Below are 20,132 nucleotides of genomic sequence, written 5' to 3' on the forward strand. Positions count from 1 at the left end.
GGGTACAAATAATAAATTATTATTATTGTGCTCATGGCCCTTTTTTGTTTTAGAGAGGGGGCATCCTATGACAGCAGCAAGACAAGGGACGGCCACTTAAGACTGTCATACACCTGGATTTTCCCAACATTACCAGGATTTCAAAGTCAGAACTGACGTCCAGGGGAGATTTCGGAAATATGGTGCTTTGTCCTGGATCTTAGGCAAGTCAGTTGAAAAATTGTGAGGGGTTTTTTTTTGGGGGGGGGGTTACACCTTTTATGTTAAAAAAAAAGAGTTCAACAACATTGGGGTTTTTCTAAAGAAAGGTAAGCAGTTTTTGTGGTGTCCTGGGTTTTACTTTTTGAAATATATGGCAATCCTTCTCCTTCATTCTCTCACACGAGCACAGAGGGAGAGAGTGCTAATGGTGGTAAAATTCACCACTGCAATGCTTGGCAGGATGCACCCTGAAGTAGAAATTCCCTCTCGTAGTATTCTGTCAGTGCTAGTAGTCCACAACTTGGGGCCAATCTGGTACTTATATTTTTATTACATTCATATACCACATTTATCTTCCATGGATCTGAAGGGGGTGTATAGGGTTCTTCTCTTCCCCATTTTATCCTCACAACGACCCTGTTAAAGCTAAGAGATGGCGACTGTCCCAAGGTTGAGTGTGGATTTGAACCCTGGACTCCCAGGTCATAGTCCAGCACTCTAACCATTATGCCACACTGGCTTAACCTTCCATGGTGCACAGATTTCTGTACAGGTAGAAGAGACTTTGCTAGTAAAGAGGTTACTTGTATGGAGCCTTCCTCAGCCTGGTGCCCTCCGGGTTTCTGGGACTACCATTCCCATCACTCCGTTTTTTAAAAAAAAATAATTTTTTTTAAAAAAATACTTTTTATTGTCATTTTCCAAAAAACAAAACAAAACAATCTTTACATTCATTCTTAATGTCAACTTATTTACATTGCGCTAAATTGCGCCTCGACTTCCTTCCATCCCAGTTGCGGTTTTCATAATATACATCTCCTCTTACAGTTTCTTCTGCTTTTCTACACACGTCACAAGAATTATCCTAGTCCTGCCGTAGTTCTTAAACTTCTACAGTTCAATTCTATATATGTCACAAATTTACTCCATTCTTCTGTGAACTTTGACCCTTTTTGGTGTCGAATTTTATTTGTCATTTTTGCTAATTCAGTATATTCAAAAACTTTTTGAAAAAAAATAAATATTTTATTGGTTCTTACAAAAACAAATTCAAAATGATAAAGAGAAAAAACTTTTCCTATATCCATATATGAGATTCTCTGAATCTCGCAACTTCCCTCCGTCCCCTGCATGAGTCCTTAAAACACTTTTTCTAAAACTACATATCATCACATTCTCCACAGTTTTCATCTCTCTGAATTACCCATATTTTTTATTTCTTTACAAGTTATTTTTAAAGTCCAGCCAATGTTTTTATTTGTTTACAATGGTCTCCTAAGTAAATTATAAATTTCCCCCATTCTTTTAAAAAGTCATTATCTTCTTGATTCCTGAGTCTCCCAGTCAGTTTTAACAAATGTTATTTAAAACATTTTTTTCCAATTCATTGTATATCAATTTCCAAAAAGACTTTGTTATCTTTTGTGACCACCACATATGATAAAAGGTACCCTCCTTTTCTTTACACTTCCAACAAATATTCAACTTGTTTTATACATTTTGGATAACTTAGTAGGAGTCAGATACTACCCGTACATCATTTTCATATAAATTTCTTTCAGCGTACAACATGCTGTGAATTTCAAATCTGTTCTCCATAGCCTGTCCCAATCTGCCATTTGTATGTTATGTCCTAAGTCCTTTGCCCAGTTTTCCATTCCCATCATTCCTGACCATTAGGCCATGTTGGCTGGGGTTGATAGGAGTTGCGGTCCAAAACATCTGGAAGGCATCAGGTTGGAGGAAAGCTATTTTGCAGAGATCAGATTTTGCTCAGCAAGATGATGAGCCCTTCAAGCCTTCTGTGTTAATGCAAAAGATAACCTAGTAGTTATCTGCAGATCTGATTTCACGGTGACTGTAAAAAGCTACTGTGTTGTGGGAAAACTGGAAAGCGCTCATCCAACTTCTGTCGTCAGACACTGGCAAAGGGTGATGTTTTAAGGACATGCTTAGTTTTTTCAAGCATGACAAGACACATGGCCCAAATCTTTCTGCTTGCTTACTTCTTGAGATAAAAACAAATTGAATGTTTTGTGTTCAGAACTAAGTTGAATCCTGTACTCTGCTGTGGTTCAGTTACTTCTACAGTATCCCAGGGAATTGATGGGGAGCAGAGGTTATTTCCTACATGTTCATCCTTTTTTTAAAGGTAGGATTCATTTCCAAGGAGTTGCGTTGATACCTCCTTTTTAGTTGAACTGACCTGCTCCAAACTTTACTGTCGCTGTGTGTTTTCATCATGCTTTTCTGGGCTGAGACTCCAGTTTTTCAAGGAATGTTAGCAACATTTTGTTATCAAACTTGTTGAAAATTGCAAAGAAGTCAACGTAATAAAAGCACAAAGATTTAACTCCTTAGCTGGTGGTCAATCTAATTTATTATCCCACCAATGATTTTAAAAAAGGAGGGAGGGATTTGAAAGCTAGATGCTTACAGGCCTGGAGTAGACACTTCGAGAATAATCTAAATTCTTCTTCCTAAATGCTGGCAGCTAATATAACTCTATCCACAGATTTATTTCGCTTGTAATATATTAGCCTTTTCTAATACAATGTTGACAAGGAGATTCCCATCACTACCACTGTGGTGCAGTGGCAGAGCGCTGGACTAGGATTGAGGAGACCTGGGTTCGAATCCCGATGCAGCCATGAAGCTGATGGGATCACCTTGAGGTAGTCATAAACACTCAGCCTAACCAACCTCACATGGTTGTTGCAAGGACAGTAGAGGGGGAAGACCACTCGTGATACAGTAGATAGAGTGTCAAACTTAAACTGAGCAGACTAGACGCACACCCATTCATGAAACCTGATGGTTGACCACAGGATGGGAAATGGTGCTTGGCCCAACTCACTTATTCTTGATATTAAAAAAGGTGCTCCTAGACATTATGTTGTTGCTCCCATAACCTGGGTTTATGGTGCCATTTAGCTCCCAGCTTTCGTATCTCAATTTCTATCACTGAAAATGAGGGGGAAGGCACATACTGTACATGCTCTCTTGAGATGCTCTCTCTTCCTCATTGGAGGAAGGGTGATAGAAAAATGTAATAAATAGACAAGTGAGACCACAGTAGCATTGTTTTATTGTTACATGGTGCACTGGGAAAACTTTTTGGGAGAAGGACGGGGTGAACACATTCTTTGTCGGTGACAAAGAGTCAAATTAGTTTACAGTGGTGCCTCGCAAGACAAAATTAATCCGTTCCACGAGTCTCTTCGTTTAGCGGTTTTTTCGTCTTGTGAAGCAACCCTATTAGCGGATTAGCGCTATTAGCGGTTTAGCGGCTATTAAAGGCTTAGCGGCTAAAAGGCTATTAGCGGCTTAGCGGCTTAGAAAAAGGGGGGGAAAGCGAAAAAAATCGCAACTTGCAAGATGTTTTCGTCTTGCGAAGCACATCGAAAAACGGAAAACCCTTTCGTCTAGCGGGTTTTTCGTCTTGCGAGGCATTCGTCTTGTGGGGCACCACTGTACTTTGCAAGGACTACTAAATGGAAAGTATTTGTTCAGTTTTTAATGTAGTACTTTTTTTCTACTCATTTAAACTAGTGTCCCTTTCATCTATTTTTGCTTGGTTAATGTCAACAGCGAGCTACAGGTAGGTAGGTAGTTTTGATAAAATGGCACATCTACCTGCTTGTATTATTTCAATGATGTGACTTCGCTTTCGCACACCGCACACAATCACGAAATGACCGGGATTACCACACTCCCCCTAAATATCCCCGTTAGAAGGGGGGGAGGGAAAGGAGAAATTAAAAGCATATGCACACTGCAGAACACCATCAAGCTTAATTTGCAGTTCCCCCCCATAATCTGTCATTTTGGAAGATCCATAACGCAATCATGTTAATGTCGTGGGAGCAGTTTCACAATTTAAGAGCGTGCGAGACCCTAAGAGTAACAATGTGGACACCCCTCTGTTTCTCTGCAGGGCTAAATTACCATACTCAGGGATGCTGATTGGAAAAAAGCTAAGATGTCAGTGTTCATCTTTGTTTTAGACTGCAAACTGAATACCTGAAGGAGATAAAAGGGCTATATTTTAATTGTTAGGAAATCAAACCAACTGCAGCAAATTTTTGGGAGCTTGTTCCCGAGAAACATAAATAAAGCATTGTCTTGATAGGTATATGAGAGCAATAATGGGCTTCACTGGCAAATTACCAATATTTTGGAAGCTCATCATATATTTGCATGACTTCTCTTTAAAGATTGTTGTCTTATACTGTATTTGAAACTGGATCATATAGTGAAGAAAATGACTAACCTATTCATAACTATGCTTTGCAATCTCCAACACCTTCCTTTACAAACAAAATCTTTACTACCCAAGAGTATTGGCTAACTGAGCACAATCTGATCTATATTGTTCACAGAGTTTTTTAACCTTGATTTAGTTTCTGTATGACTGCTTAATATATACTGTTCGCTGCCCCTAAAACAAAAATTCAGAATAGGTGACTTGTTTAAAAGCCCAAGGTTAATGCCAGTGGAGGTTTATAAATTCATGAAGGCAGGGAAAGACTTCAACAAAATCACTATGTCTTTAATTCTAAGCAAAACAAAAAAATTCCTTCCAGTAGCACCTTAAAGACCAACTAAGTTAGTTCTTGGTATGAGCTTTCGTGTGCAAGCACACTTCTTCAGATACACGCTTAATTCTAAGCGTATGCTTGTAGCAGCTCCGCTCAGCACAGCATAAATACACTCCATTGCCATTCCATAAGACATGGATGGGGAACCTCTTGCCAGTGGCATAGCGTGGATTGCCAGTGCCCGGGGCTGCCAGGTGGGAGGGAGGGAAACAGACAGAGAGTATGCATGCTCATTCAACTGTGTAATGGTGTCCGAGTCATCCAAGAGATTGTAGACACAGAGATAAGAAAAGAAGAGTCGTTCCATTGTCTGGAGAGGTCACTTCCTGGTTCACATGAAGAAGCCGTTTTCAACAGAGCCCAGTGACGGAAGTGTGCAGCTGTATTGAAGCAGCACGGGGTGCTGAATTTTTTTGGCCCCAATAATAATTTTTTTGGCCCTAATAATTTTGTTCCTGGGGCAACCACCCCTGTGCCCCCTCCATTGCCATGCCTCTAGATGATGCCAAACTACAACTCCCATCATGCTGGTTGAGGCTGATGGACGTTGAAGTCCAACCACATCCAGAGGACCACAGGCTCCCCCATCTTGCCATAAGATGTGGCTGCAGAACATCTACTTAAATTCTCTTGCTGGTTCAAGCATGACTGATAACAAGCAAACTCCCCTATGATGAAGTTAGGCTAAGTCTGAGCATTTCAACACAATCTCAAGAGGTGAAGTTGCTGGTAATAGCAACTGCTTAGCATCAATCTCCTACCAAGTTTACTTTGGTAAGTGCTGTCTGGAGGGCAAGGGGTGCAGGTGGCGCTGTGGTCTAAACCACTGAGCCTAGGACTTGCTGATCAGAAGGTCGGCAGTTCGAATCCCCGCGGTGGGGTGAGCTCCCGTTGCTCGGTCCCTGCTCCTTTCAACCTAGCAGTTTGAAAGCACGTCAAAGTGCAAGTAGATAAATAGGGAAGTAAACGGCGTTTCCGTGCGCTGCTTTGGTTTGCCAGAAGCGGCTTAGTCATGCTGGCCACATGACCCGGAAGCTGTATGCCGGCTCCCTCGGCCAGTAAAGTGAGATGAGCGCCGCAACCCCAGAGTCGGTCACGACTGGACCTAATGGTCAGGGGTCCCCTTACCTTTCTGGAGGGCAGGGCCAGCATCCTTGGGCATTTGCTGGGATCCCAGCAGATAGTTTGCTGGCACAGACCGCTTTCATTTTCTGCTACTGCCCCTGAGATAGCACTGCTCTGGGGCATCGTGTAACTCTAAAATGGTAGATAGCTCCCAGCCGCCACAACCAAGTAAGTTTAATGGGGCTCTCTTGACGTACAAGGGGACCCGTCACGCCTAGAGGCCTGTGATGAAACAACTAAGTAGGTTTACAAAATTCCACAATATAATGTATACTGGATTAGTTCAATCTAAGAATAGATTGGGATGAATATTTTATGTTGTTTATGTCTGAGTTTTCTTTTTAATGTACTAATATAACTTTACTGTTAAAAATAGATTTTTAGAGGCAATATGATAACAAGTACAGGTTCAGCCAACTTGCTGCCCTCCATAATCAGGCCCAGCCGGCATAGACAATGGTTGGGGATGATGGGAGTTCTAGTCCAGCCACCTCTGGTGTCGTGGATAGTGTTGGCTTGGGAGACCTGGGTTCAAATCCCTGCTCTACAGTGCTGCCAAATGGGTGACTCATTGTCATGTATTACATTTATATCTCGCTGTTCTTGCAGGCATCATCCATGGTTCTCCATTCCCTTTTATCCTCGCAACAGTCTTTTAAGAGTACGTAGGGATGGGTGGATCAGTTTATTTCCAACGTCTGCCCATTCGTTATGTGTGCCACCCCATTTCTGCATGAATCTCTCTCTCTCTCTCTCTCTCTCTCTCTCTCTCAATCAATCAATCAATCATAATAATAGTTTTATTATTTATACCCCATCCATCTGTCTGGGTTTCCCCAGCCACTCTGGGCAGCTCCCAACAGAACACTAAAAACAGAATAAAACTTCAAACATTAAAAACTTCCCCAAACAGGGCTGCCTTCTGTTTGTATTTAAATATGTATTTTAAACACAAACCTAAAATGCATTCTAATCGTAAAATATTATTTCACTGCATATTTTATCTCAGTGTACACATTTCTAACTATATCTAATCTTAAAATATACCTTTTTTAAAAAAAAGAAAAGCAATTTTGTTCTATTTTCTCTTTTTTTGAGATGCGCATTTCATTACAAAATTTGGAGAAGTAAAAAAACCAAAGGATAGTTAACATTCCAATCCGCACAGTGTTTGGGGATGGGCATAGATGAGGTACAAGCGATCCTTGTTTTGCCCAAAGGTTATGTTCCAGATCCCTGCACACATTGGTGGAGAGCGCGTGTGAGCCTGTTCTTTCCTGCCCCTTTTTGTGGCGTCTTTATGACGTTTCGGGGCTACTTCTGGGTTTGATGCCATGCACGTGTGTGCAATTGTGTGTCATTCAGACATGCCTAAATAGGTTGTTGCCTGTAATTCTATATTAGAATCCATATAAACTAATTTCCTAAATCCTCCCTAGAGCTTTGTTGGGCTGAGAGAGAGTGGCATGCCCAAGTTCATCCACACAGGTAAAAAGTAAAACACCCTTGAACGGTTAAGTCCAGTCAAAGGCGACTATGGGGATGCTGTGCTCATTTCGCTTTCAGGCTGAGGGAGCCAGCATTTGTCTACAGACTGCTTTCCGGGTCATGTGGCCAGCATGACTAAACCGCTTCTGGCACAACGGAACACCGTGATGGAAACCAGAGCGTGTGGAAATGCTGTTTACCTTCTCGCCGCAGTGGTACCTACTTATCTACTTGCACTGGCGTGCTTTCAAACTGCTAGGCTGGCAGGAGTTGGGACAGAGCGACGGGAGCTCACCCCGTCGTGGGGATTTGAACTGCCTGCCTTCTGATCGGCAAGCCCAAGAGGCTCAGTGGTTTAGACCACAGCGCCACCCACATCCCATTTACCTCAATGGCTGCACAGGGATTTTATCCTGCACCATCCAGGTATTTGTCCAGTCCTCTAACCACTGCTTCACCAAACTTGATATTGAGCCAGTCCCTATATCTGAGATTAACCTACCTCATAGGGTTTGGTTGTAAGAGTTTTTGCCTCAAGGAACATGGGAGGGTGGTTTAGAAATATTTCAAGTAAAACAATGTATATAAGCTGGCCTGTGCACTTGAGCTCGAAAGGCAAACCAGATGGTGTGTGTATGTGCTACACAGAGGTAAATGGCTCAACTGAGCCAAAAAACCCAACATTTTCTATTTTCCTGTCATTGGTTTTCTTTCATATTCGGTATCCCTAGCCTATTTCCATTTGAGTGGCATTTTATCAGAGATAATCTAAAAGCATGGTTGTGAATGACATGCCTTCCTTTTGATTAATTGTTTCATTCATATATTATTATTATTTTGTACCGTTTGAGGCAGCCTAGATAGGGAGATAGCCCTGGGATGCTCACTATTGTGAATCTTAATCGGTAGGGAATTGACAAAAGTGACAGAGCTGAAAGAGATCTGTACTTATCAGCTGAGACTCCCACTCCAAAAAAATAATAATTTCTAAGCAGTGTCTGCAAACGCTTGTGCCTTATCACAGAGAAGACACTGTAGTTAATTTTGGACCACAGAACCAATTAAGGCAGAAAATAAAACATTTAAAATTTGTTTATTTCTCATTTGAACTTTTTTTTTAAAAAAATATAGAAGTCCTAATTTAACAGATATAGGATTTCCCTCAAAGTAAATTTATCTTTGATCCATTTCCACCCCACTATTCCTAAACATCACAATTTTGATAAGTGAGGGGAAATCCCAGTATTGTGTTTGGCTATTTAATCTCGGATTAGCTTCTCAGAGCTTTGTTTGTCTTTTTCTATCTAGGATAAACTTTACCTTGTAGTAGTTTTGTCTCATACCTGGTTCCAGGGAATAGCAGGAAATAGGAAAGAGTGACCAAAACAAAGGACACTGAAATGCTGTGGGCAAAATGTGGAAGGTAGGAGAGACACTATAGGGCATGCCCAAAATGGCTGGAGGCTTCTCACTCTTTTTACAGCTTCTAACATATCATACTCATATAACAACATGTGGAAAAAAGATGGGGGAAAGACATCATTAAGCATCACTAAAATATAATGTGCCAGTAACTGACATTAGGAAATTCGAGACTGGGGATAGGTTTGGTTCATGTAAGAACACTTTATTTTTATACAACTTGTATGAAAAGACTGGGCCTCCTTCTTCCTCCCATGTAAAACATGGGTGCTCGCTGACTGCAAGGGTGCTGATAGGGGGCTGCAGGAGATACATACCTGTCTTGCCCTCTGGACCATGGGTAGGCAAAAGACCCGGGGGCCAGATCTGGCCCAATTGCCTTCTAAATCCGGCCCACGGTCGGTCTGGGAATCAGCGTGTTTTTACATGAGTAGAATGTGTGTTTTTATTTAAAATGCATCTCTGGTTTATTTGTGGGGCATAGGAATTCGTTCATTTCCCCCCGCTTCAAAATATAGTCCGGTCCCCCACAAGGTATGAGGGACAGTGGACCGGCCCCCTGCTGAAAAAGTTTGCTGACCCCTGCAGTCTGGACATTTGGCAGCAGGGGGAAAACAATTTTGAATGCGTCTATTCTTTTCTGTTTTTTCTTTTTCTTTTTTGAAAAAACCATTTCCTTCCCATTTGGAACAATAGGCAATGGACTATACCACTTCCAGTGTGGTGTAGTGGTTAAGAGCGGTGGACTCGTAATCTAGGGAACCGGGTTCACTTCCCTGCTCCTCCACATGCAGCTGCTGGGTGACCTTGGGCCAGTCACACTTCTGTGAAGTCTCTCAGCCTCACTCACCTCACAGAGTGTTTGTTGTGGGGGAGGAAGGGAAAGGAGAATGTTAGCTGCTTTGAGACTCCTTTGGGTAGTGATAAAGCGGGATATCAAATCCAAACTCTTCTTCTTCTTCCTGGGGTGGGCATAGTTTTCTTCCAGGTTAGGGTGCATGCCAGGGGATTTTGGATCCATGCTCTGCTCCTGCACACCCTTAATCTGTCCATGGACACCCTTCTTTTGTGCCCCTTGAACCAGCATTTTGCATCTGGTCCCAACCAAAGTTCTAGCAAGCAAAGGAATGAACAAGCAGAATCAGGAAGCTTGTATCCGAGATATAAATGTGCAATCCATCAGTTTCTTATAGGCACTAATCCTCCACAGTACCCCGCCCTGCCCTGCAAAAAGTGCTCCAATTATATTGGTGTAGGAAACACAAGCTGATTTGCATGCCTCTTACCTGGTGGTGTATACGGATCTGTTCTCATTTTAATGAATGGATTCGTGTCTGTACACTGTTCATGCAACACACTACAGCGGTGAATGTTATACTGGATTGGAAGAACTGTAGACCTGAGTATAGCAGGGGTTGGGGGACCCGTGTTTCACTGCCCCCAGCATTGCTGGACTGCAACTCCCTTCATCTCTGACCATTGGCTATACTGGCTGGGACGGATGAGAGATGGAGTCTATCAAAATCTGGAGGGCTATGCACCTTTTACAATCCTGGAGTACACGGGGGGGGGGGGAGACACGGGGGGTGGACTTACAGAAGACAACAACCCACAATTGACTAAAAAATGCTTTAGTTTTCTTTTTCAGATGAAGGCATGGTGTATATTCGCAAATGAAAATTGCAGTGCTTATTCCACCCTGATGACTAAAAAAAGGTCCAGACCATTCATTCAAACAACATGTCCTTACTGTCCATTCTATTCTGTTTTAATTAAAATTTCTTTTCTATCATATGAAGTTGAAATGAGAAGTTATAGTCAGCTTGTTAAGATATTTTTGTCATTGAAATATGTGAATTATATACTAGACGTTGCAGCATCAGATTTACTTCATAGAGAAGCCTGTATTTAGCTTGACTTCTACCCCTGGTTCTGTTGCGATAAATAGATGTTGGCAGTGCATGATAGATGTAAAGTGAATAATAATTTAATTGTCATTTTAAGGTTTTTTTTTAGAAACAGCTGTAAAATCCCAGAATGACAATTTTGCTTCAAATAAATGAGGCTGATCATAGTTGTTACAAATTCAAATGTGATAAGAGCCAATTACTGAAAATTCACGTGATTGTTCAGAGCACTTAGATATATGACAGTTTAAGTAAACACTAGAGACTGAAACAACTCCATTAATTGCAGCTCTGCATTTCAGCACATGGTTAGCTGTCCCACTAATATTCACGTAGAGTACCGGTATTTAGAAGGGAAGTAACTTAACCAGGCATCCTTTAATACAGGTATGAGGAATCTGTGTTGCTTCAGCTATGGGGACTCCAACTCTCATTGACCCCAGCCAGCATGGAATTATGGGAATTGTAATCAAAGAACAACTGGGGGTCAACACAGTTCCTACTCCTGACTTTAATGCATCACCTATGCTTAATAATGCTTAACGTTTGATTTCTACACACACACACACACACACACACACAATTTCTACACACACACACATTTATATCCTGCTTTCTCCCAGTGCAGGACCCATGGCAGCTCACAACATAAACTGAAAAAAATACATTTAAAAAACACTGATTGCTTTTTAATAAACATTTTTAAAAAGCAACTAAATAAGTCATTGTACTGAATAAGAGGCAATGAATCAGTCACTATCTCTGTTGTCTTTTTGGCAGCTACTCTTTCAACAAGCCTTTTAAAGTTGAGGTTTGAATTCTAATTGTTTTCAATATGTTTTTATTTATTTATTTTGGCTTGTTGTTTACACCCTGGACCCCTATGGGAGGACGGGCTGGATAACAAGCAAGCAAGCAAGCAAACAAACAAACAAACAAAATGGTGTTCAAAGCCCTTCACATTCATTATTGTCCTGCCATCCTTACAACAATCCTGCTGTGAAAGTCAGTATTATTATTGCCCTTATTGCAGATGAGGACTGAGGTTCAGAGACAGTGGCTTGTCTAAGTCCACCTAGGGAGCCAATGGCAGGGACAAGATTTGAACAAAGAAATTTGTGCTTTTTAGCCAGTAGAGAATTCCACCCCCCCCCAAAAAAAGGCTAATGGCAGGGACAAGATTTGAACAAAGAAATTTGTGCTTTTTAGCCAGTAGAGAATTCCACCTCCCCCCCAAAAAAAACACAACAACACAGAAAGGGGAGCAGAAATTGTTGTTGTTTGCCTATTTGTCCATGTCTAGAACAGAAATCAATAAATGCCTTACCTCCCAATTTGCATGGGTTTCCTTTGCGTTGAAATTAATGGTGTGCCATGATGTAACAATCATGTAATGAAGTATGTGTTTAACTACATTTTGCCAGTAGATTGAGCGAAAAAGAATTGGATAAATGTGGAAGAGAAAAAATGTTGAATCACTGCCCTTTCAATCATTAAAAACACAGCATATTAATAATGAACATAGAAAATCACTATGCCTGGGCCTCTCTAATGGTATGGAAAAGAAGAGCAATCTAGGCTTTCCCCAATGTCTTCACTACTACCGTATTTTTCGCACCATAGGACGCACTTTTTCCCTCCTAAAAAGCAAGGGAAAATGTGTGTGCGTCCTATGGAGCGAATGCAGGGGGGAGGCAGGCGGGAAAAGCCCTCAAGAGCCGCACACAAGCTTCGTGCGCTCTTGCGGGCTTTTCTCTAGGAGGGAGAAGGGACTGACTGGCTGCAGCAGTCCCTTCTCCCTCCTGGGGGAAAAGCCCCCAAGAGCGGCACACTCTTTAAAGGCTGCGCGGCTCCTGCGAGCTTTTCTACGAGGTGGGGGAATCCCCCCACCTCCCAGAAAAGCCAGGAGAAGCCGTGCAGCCCCTTTAAAGAGCCCGCAGCTTCTGCGGGAGTTAGGGGAAGCTGCAGCAGATTCCCTCCTCCCGGGCTCCCTTTGAAGCAGCAATGTGGGAGGGGAGCAGCTTACACTCGTGTAAGCAGCTCCTCTCCCACTTTCCTCCTTCAAAGCAACTACGGAGGAGGGAAGGAAGGGGACCCATGGATCCTCTTCGCTGCTCGAGGCTGCAGCAGATTCCCTCCTCCCGGGCTCCCTTTGAAGCGGCAATGTGGGAAGGGAGCAGCTTGCACTCGTGTAAGCAGCTCCTCTCCCACTTTCCTGCTTCAAAGCAACCACGGAGGAGGGAAAGAGGGGACCCATGGATCCTCCGCTGCTGGAGGCTTCAGCGGATTCCCTCCTCCGTGATTGCTTTAAAGCGGCAATGTGGGAGGGGAGCAGCTTGCACTCGTGTAAGCAGCTCCTCTCCCACTTTCCTGCTTCAAAGCAACTACGGAGGAGAGAAGGAAGGGGACCATGGATCCTCCACTGCTCACGGCTGCAGCGGATTCCTCCTCCTTGATTGCTGGGAGTTTCTCTGGGCAGGAATTCCCTCAGCTTAAGTGGGGTGGGGGAAGTGTGGCAGGTAGGGGGGTACTGAGAGACACATGTCTCTCAGATGAAAATTGGGAGTGGGCATTGTGTGAAGTGGCTGTGGATCTCCTGCCGCAGAACTGTAGGACCGTATAGAGTTGGGAGGGCCACCCAAGGGTCATCTAGCCCAGCCCCCTCACAATGTAGGAATCACAGCTAAAGAACGCCAGGCAGATGGTCCCCCAACCACTGCTTAAAAGCCTCCAGTGGTGGAGACCCCAAGGACCTTCCGAGGTCATAGAATTGCAGGGTTGGAAGGGAACCCCAGGAGTCATCTAGTCCAGCCCCGGTGGACAGCGGGCGCAATCCATCCCGTTGTGCAAGACTAAAGATGCTGCGCAAGGCTAAAGAAGAAGCCAAGGCAGTGAGCGGGATGGATCGCGCTTGCTGCCTTGTCTTCTTTAGCTGCACTGGAGAGGTTTAGCTCCTGGCTGGAGAGGTTGCGCGGCTATGGATCCCGCACGCTGTCTTGGCTTCTTTGCTCTTTGGGGCTGGGGGGGGGGAACCCGGGCTTCCCCCGCAGCCCCGAGAAGCTCTGGGAGAAGTGGACAGGCTGCATGCAGCCTGTCCGTTGCTCTTTGGGGCTGGGGGGGGGATAATATTTTTTTCCTTGATTTCCCCCTCTAAAAACTAGGTGCGTCCTGTGGTCCGGTGCGTCCAATAGAGCGAAAAATACGGTAATTCCCTTACAAGCATACCCCATGACTGCCATGGCAGCTCAATGGGCTAAGAGGGGTTACTTGTGGGCTCAAATATTTTTTTACGTGGCAGGGAATCCAGTCCCCACTGAACAATTGAGTATAAATGTAGGTGTGATGGACACCTGAGCTAGAGCAGAGTCGAGTGATGCATCGTCTCAGAATGCTGGAGCTGCTCACTCTCGGATTGGCTGCTATTCTGCCAGAGTGCTGGAGCTGCTCTCTGATTGGCTATCGAGACCTCTAGCTGGAGGCGGGGTGGAGCCTGAACTTTGGGAGGGAAAATAAAAGGAGCAATTTCTGAGAGAGAGTTCAGATAGTTGAAGGGGGTGAGTTGGTTCTGGTCTGTGCGCAATATGCACTCTGAGGAAAATACCTGCAGCTAGAGAAAGGAGTCCCTGAGCTTATATTGGAAGACAGTGTTCAGTGTCATGGGAGAGTATTCTGACAGGAGTTAACTGGGAGGCTGAGTTTGAGCAGAAGAAGTAGAAGCTGTGAGGTTACAGTCTACTTAGGTCTCATTTCAGTCAGGAGCTGAGAGATCTTTCAGAAAAAGAAGAATTTCAAACCAGTTAAGAGGGGTGTGGGGACCCCCTGGTCTGTTACACTGCTAGAAGTACCTCAGGAGTGTGATTATTAAAAGGTTGGGTAACTGATGGAAAATAACCACCTTGGTTAGGAACCAAAGTATTAAGCTGTGCATTGAGCTTGTTTAAGAACAAAGGCATCAAGCTGTATAAAACCTATACAGTACAACAACTAAGTTAAGGAACTGAAGCAAAAAGTCCAAATGAGCTAAGCGTTTACCATCTAGTCTAGAAACCTGTAACATCTAACTGAAGTGTAGGCAACTGAAGCTTGTTTAGAAGCCTGTAACATCTACTATATTCAGTATAAATAACTGTTTCCTGAAATAATTTTTTATCTCCTGACACAGTCTTTGTTTTTATCAACTTCGTGCTGTAAAACAAACCTTTCTTATTTGTTCAACTTCTACCTGAGTCTCACAAGTATCTAAGTTTACCCTCACACAAAAACAAAAAGGTAATCCGTGGTGGTTATTAAAGAGGATATATAGAAAAACCGCATGCAAAATAAAATACAGGGCAGAATGGAAATTGATGCTGTCTTACATCCTTATTAGCCAGCATCCTAAGCCTTTTCTGCCGTACACCAGCTTCCCCACTTCTTGTGTATAAATATAGATTACTACACACACATTACTGAATGCATGTATTTCCCACTTCAGCGGAATTAACTGTTGTACAGTACAGTGGAATATGGACTATTTAGTAAAGTTTCCCCCAAATGTTTGCTCTAAAGGACATTTAGACCCTCTTGGCACCTTTTTTCCCAACTTTTGGCTGAAGAGGGCAGCCTTTCATCATATTTTTGGAACTACCGTAATCTGAAATGGTTACTGTGCATTGTGAATATTTTTTGCACTTCACACTTTGTGCAGACTGGTGCATTTTGCTGTTATTGTTGGAAAAACAGCAACAGATTACTCATCACAAAAATACTGTTTGATAGGAATTTTGTCCCTGAATCTAAAAAGCAATGGTCATATGAAACAAACACATTATTGTCTGCATATACACAGGGCAGGAACATGCTCTCGATTGCTACCGATCTTCCTCACTTTAATTCTTTTTTTTAAACCCTAAAATGCTCTGCAGTGTCCTTTTGGAAAGATTAGTCCAGTGCAGTGTCGCTACTGTCTATAGAGTTTTATGCTATGGGCCGCCTAGGGATTCTTCCTTGAAACTTTTCAAAGCACAAATCTGCGTCTTACGATACTTCTAGGACAAGACAAATGGCTACTCCACATTTGCAATTAGCATGATAGATTTAAGGGGCTCTTAGAAGAATTTACTGCTGAGATGCATTTCTGTCGTATTGCAGGGAGGGGTGCTTGAAGAAGTAAGAATGATAGATTTTCACTGTTATTGCTGCTGCAGTCCCTACATTGCATCACTTCTCCTGCAGTGACAGACAAATTTGAATGCCTGTCTAACCTTTCCCCATGTCATGATTTAGATTCTTTGACGGGCTTTGGAGAGAATAAGAATGAGCTATAGAAGGAGTGAACGTTTCAGCAAAGGAATCCAGGACTTAGTCCACCAAGGAGCTTCCATTCCTTTGAATGGCGTCTGATTGAGAGGAAAGGTCAGCAGATTGTGCCCCAAAAATATTTGGCAGTGAAACAAAGCTTCCATTTCCAATGTATTTAATGTCTCAGTTTATACCCTGCTATTCCACAGGTTCCTTGGGTTGTTTATATAGTGTGAAAATTGCAAGAAAAGAGCAGAATGTGAGAAGTCTGTTGAATATTAAGTTGCAGCTACTAAGTGCACCTTGCCTTTTTGCATCAGGGTGGGGGTGGAGGTGGGTGGTCTGGTCTGTAAATTAGAAAATTACCAGTTGCTGGAAACCACAGGGACAAGGGTGCTGTTGTGTTCAAATCTTGCTTGCAGCTTTCTCATGGGCATCTGGTCAGCAACTGTGAGAACAGGATGTTGGACTAGATGGGCCATTGACCTGATGTTAAAATCATTTTGCAGGTTGTTGTTCAGATTAATTGAATGCCACGAAACAGAGTGAATTGTATTGTGTATAATTTTTAGGCTGCCCAATGAAACTGGATAGTGTAGCTGCCTTGAAAAAATATCAGTTGGAATCCTAGAATCATAAAATTATAGATTTGGAATCCTAGAATCGTAAAATTGTATATTTGGAGGGTCATCTAGTCAAAACCCCCGCAATGCAGAAATCTCAACTAAAGCATCCATGACAGATGGCCATCCAACCTCTGATTAAAAATATGTACTGAAGAAGAGTCCACAACCTCCTGAGTGAGTCCACTCCACCGTCGAACAGCTCATACTGTCAGAAAGTTCTTCCTGATGTTTAGTTGGAATCTTGTAAGTTGAATCCGTTGGTTCTGGTCTTACCCTCCAGAGTAGGACTATCACTGTTTTGCCATCTTATTTTATATGAGGTTCTATTTATTTTTGTAGCTTGTAAGGCAGATGGGAAAAGTTGTGGCCATATAAGCAAGTGTATTGGCCATGTGGCTCTGAGGAACAATCAGCAAAAATATGTGGCATTGAAATTGATGGGAGTTAGTCACTTGCAATCCTATCCATGTCTACTCTGAAGTAAGTCCTGCTGAATTACTTCTGAGGAAACATGCATATTATTTCTTAACTGTGAACTTACCCCACGGGTGCTTCTTTGTTTACCTGTTTAACGAGAACCCATTAGAATTGTTGTAATGTGATCATTGCAGAGGCTCATGTAGCCAGTTGTGACAGTGTGGCAGTGTAGAAGATTGTCTACTCAACCCTAAAATATCATTGACGTTTAGCAACTCAGACGTGATTCATTGGAATACTGGAAGTTGCCTTATACCAAATCAGCCCTTATATCAAATCATTTGCCAATCTAGTAGAAATGGATGAATTCGTCGATTTCCCCCCCAACCTAATGTGCAGTTCACCCCACATCCACACCGCATATACACTCCCCCCAAAAAAAATATTAATGGAAATGTGTATGCATTTTAAAGCACAGTTCCACCAATTCTTTCACACAATTTTACCCAGTTTTTTGGAAGTACCGTTAACTACCTCTAGTTATGAATAGAATAGAATAGATATTTATTACGGCCATAGGCCCATACAGATAAAAAACAAGACATAAATAACAGCTTGTGCACGTGGGAAAAAACAGCCGCTAAAACATCACTATAACAATAAAATACTGTAAGATGGAATGACATACTGCGCCTTAATTAGCTTGTAGTGCACCTTGGCAGCGCTTTTGGGTAAGGACAGCGACTAGAAACCTAGCCACTCTCAGGGTCGTATGGATATCCTTATCCTGCAGGATTTGGGCAAGGTGGAATTTTGGTGGGGTACCCTCTAGCTTCTGTATGATTGATCCCAACAAATTTGCCCGTGGCACATTAAACAAGGGGCAAGTAAACATAATGTGCTGAAGCGACTCCGGCGTCTCCTTATCACATACACACATGGCGGAGGCTTGGCCCTTTGAGAATCTATGTCTCAGGACATTGGAGGGAAAAACGTTAAACCTCGCTTTGGTGAAGGCCAGCCTATGGGCAACAGTCGAGAGGGAGGAGAGGTATGATGGAACGCAGTAAGTTAAAGTGATACCAATGTTCTGGGGCGAACAAACACCTCCCCCCAGCGAATAATTTCGCTGTAAATCGATGTCATCCAGTCTTTGGCGGATCAGTCTTTGAGCAGTGATTTGATCTAGTTTTAGGGAATCTAAGGGAGAGATTCCATAGCTCAAGAGTTTGGCATGAATTCTACTAGTCCAAAGGCTGGAGAATTCATCTCGCCATAAGCATTGGACAAGATAATGGTCTGGTAATCTATGCCACAATGATAACCAATAATTGAAGACTTGCTTCCACAGGCAAGTTTCTAAGGATGCGATCTTCAATTCTAGTCGCATGGCTGCATTGCTTACGCACAGGGGGAGCATTAGGAGCCGACGTAGGAATTGGTTTTGCAGAGTCTCAAGAGGAGCAAGATCTGTCATCACGGCCCAGAGCGGGGCAGCATAAGCTAGCACGGGAACCACTTTTGCCTTGAACACCTTTAGGGCCGAGGGAACATGCAAAGCTCCATCCGAAAAGAAAAATCGGAGGAGCGCATATGACAGAGTTTTGGCCTTGTTAAGTAGGTGTTGAATTTGTGCTTTCCACCCCAAATTGTATTGAAAAATAACTCCTAAGTATTGAAATTTTAGGACTTGCTCTATTTTTGCTCCACCAAGCTTCCATTCGTATAATCTCCGACTTCTGGCGAAAATCAGAATCTTAGATTTAGCATGGTTGATGGTTAATTGGTTGAGTTGACAATACGTGGCCAATCTAGTAGAAATGGATGAATTCGTCGATTTCCCCCCCAACCTAATGTGCAGTTCACCCCACATCCACACCGCATATACACCCCCCCAAAAAAAAATATTAATGGAAATGTGTATGCATTTTAAAGCACAGTTCCACCAATTCTTTCACACAATTTTACCCAGTTTTTTGGAAGTACCGTTAACTACCTCTAGTTATGTAGTTCTGGGACTTCATATTCACTAATATATGTGTTTTTGTGAACATTTTTGGGTAGGAAAATTGCATCACAAAATTTGGAGAAGCTTGAATGTCAAAGGATACCTCAGTTTCAGTTTGTGTATTGGTTTGGGAAGTGCAAATGAGAGAGGACTAATATCTCCTCCATCATCAACGTCTAGTTTAGTATTGTCTTTGTTGACTGAGCGGGACTCTCCAGACTTCTAGCCAGGGACTGAACCTGAGGCATTGTGATTGGATAAACAGATGCTCTACCACCTGGGCTTTCCCTGCCGATAGCAATATCTTTGTTTTATTTTATGAAATGAAAGACCCACAAATATGACCATAACCTCCTGTCTCATTTTCTATTTTGCTTTGAATAAAAATGGTGTACTAAATAATCTTGCTTTCAAATGAAATGTAATACCTTAAAAAGGAAAGGAAAGAACAGAAGTCTGAAAATGCTAATCAATAAATCTTGACAGGAATTCAACCAGTCTGAAGATTTTTTTTTCCTTTTTCCTCCCCCCCCCCTTTATCCCATCAGTATAAATGATTAGAACATCTCAATGGTTATTTGCTGGTAAAAAAAATTCAACAGATATATAACATATCTGTAGATCTTCATTGCCAATGAGATGCTATACTCCCATAAATCCATTCATTATACTCAGACCATCAAAGCTCATCCCCGCAGCTCCATAGAGACTCTGAACTGATGAATTTTGATGGAATAAGTATAATGAATGGATTTTTTTAAAAATGACTGGCATATCTGTATCTGTTCTGGCCTTTTCTTGTTGCACTGATTCCTGTAAAACGAAAGTTATCTTTGATATTACTGCCCACAATAGTACCTTTTCCTTTTAACCCCTCCTCAGTACTTTATATACAACAGATAAGTCTGAAATAGATGTGTACCAATGTATACATGCTAAGCTTCTTCATACATTGGTCAAATCACAGTAGTAGTTTTGGCAGCTGCGGCTGCTGAACATGCCATGATGGTGCAATGTGAACAGTGGTTTAAATTACACAGTGCTTGGCCTCATGTCT

At 42.5% G+C, this 20,132-nt stretch overlaps 1 protein-coding gene across 5 annotated transcripts in view; it reads left to right on the plus strand.

Annotated features, from left to right (window-relative positions):
* The window catches only part of RBMS3 (RNA binding motif single stranded interacting protein 3), a gene marked incomplete at its 3' end in the record, with an annotated part of 736,799 nt that overhangs the window by 86,023 nt on the left and 630,644 nt on the right, over nucleotides 1-20,132 (plus strand). For 2 of the 5 annotated variants that reach the window (XM_083468280.1, XM_083468281.1), the window contains exons 1-2: nucleotides 14,290-14,306; nucleotides 16,010-16,138. The exons of the other annotated variants lie outside the window; for them this stretch is intronic. Of the gene's footprint in view, nucleotides 1-14,289; nucleotides 14,307-16,009; nucleotides 16,139-20,132 lie in introns of those variants that run through there. 5 annotated transcript variants of the gene reach the window in all.

Source organism: Podarcis liolepis (assembly GCF_965112155.1).
Source record: "Podarcis liolepis genome assembly, chromosome: 12".
In the NCBI taxonomy this organism is placed as follows: domain Eukaryota; kingdom Metazoa; phylum Chordata; class Lepidosauria; order Squamata; family Lacertidae; genus Podarcis; species Podarcis liolepis.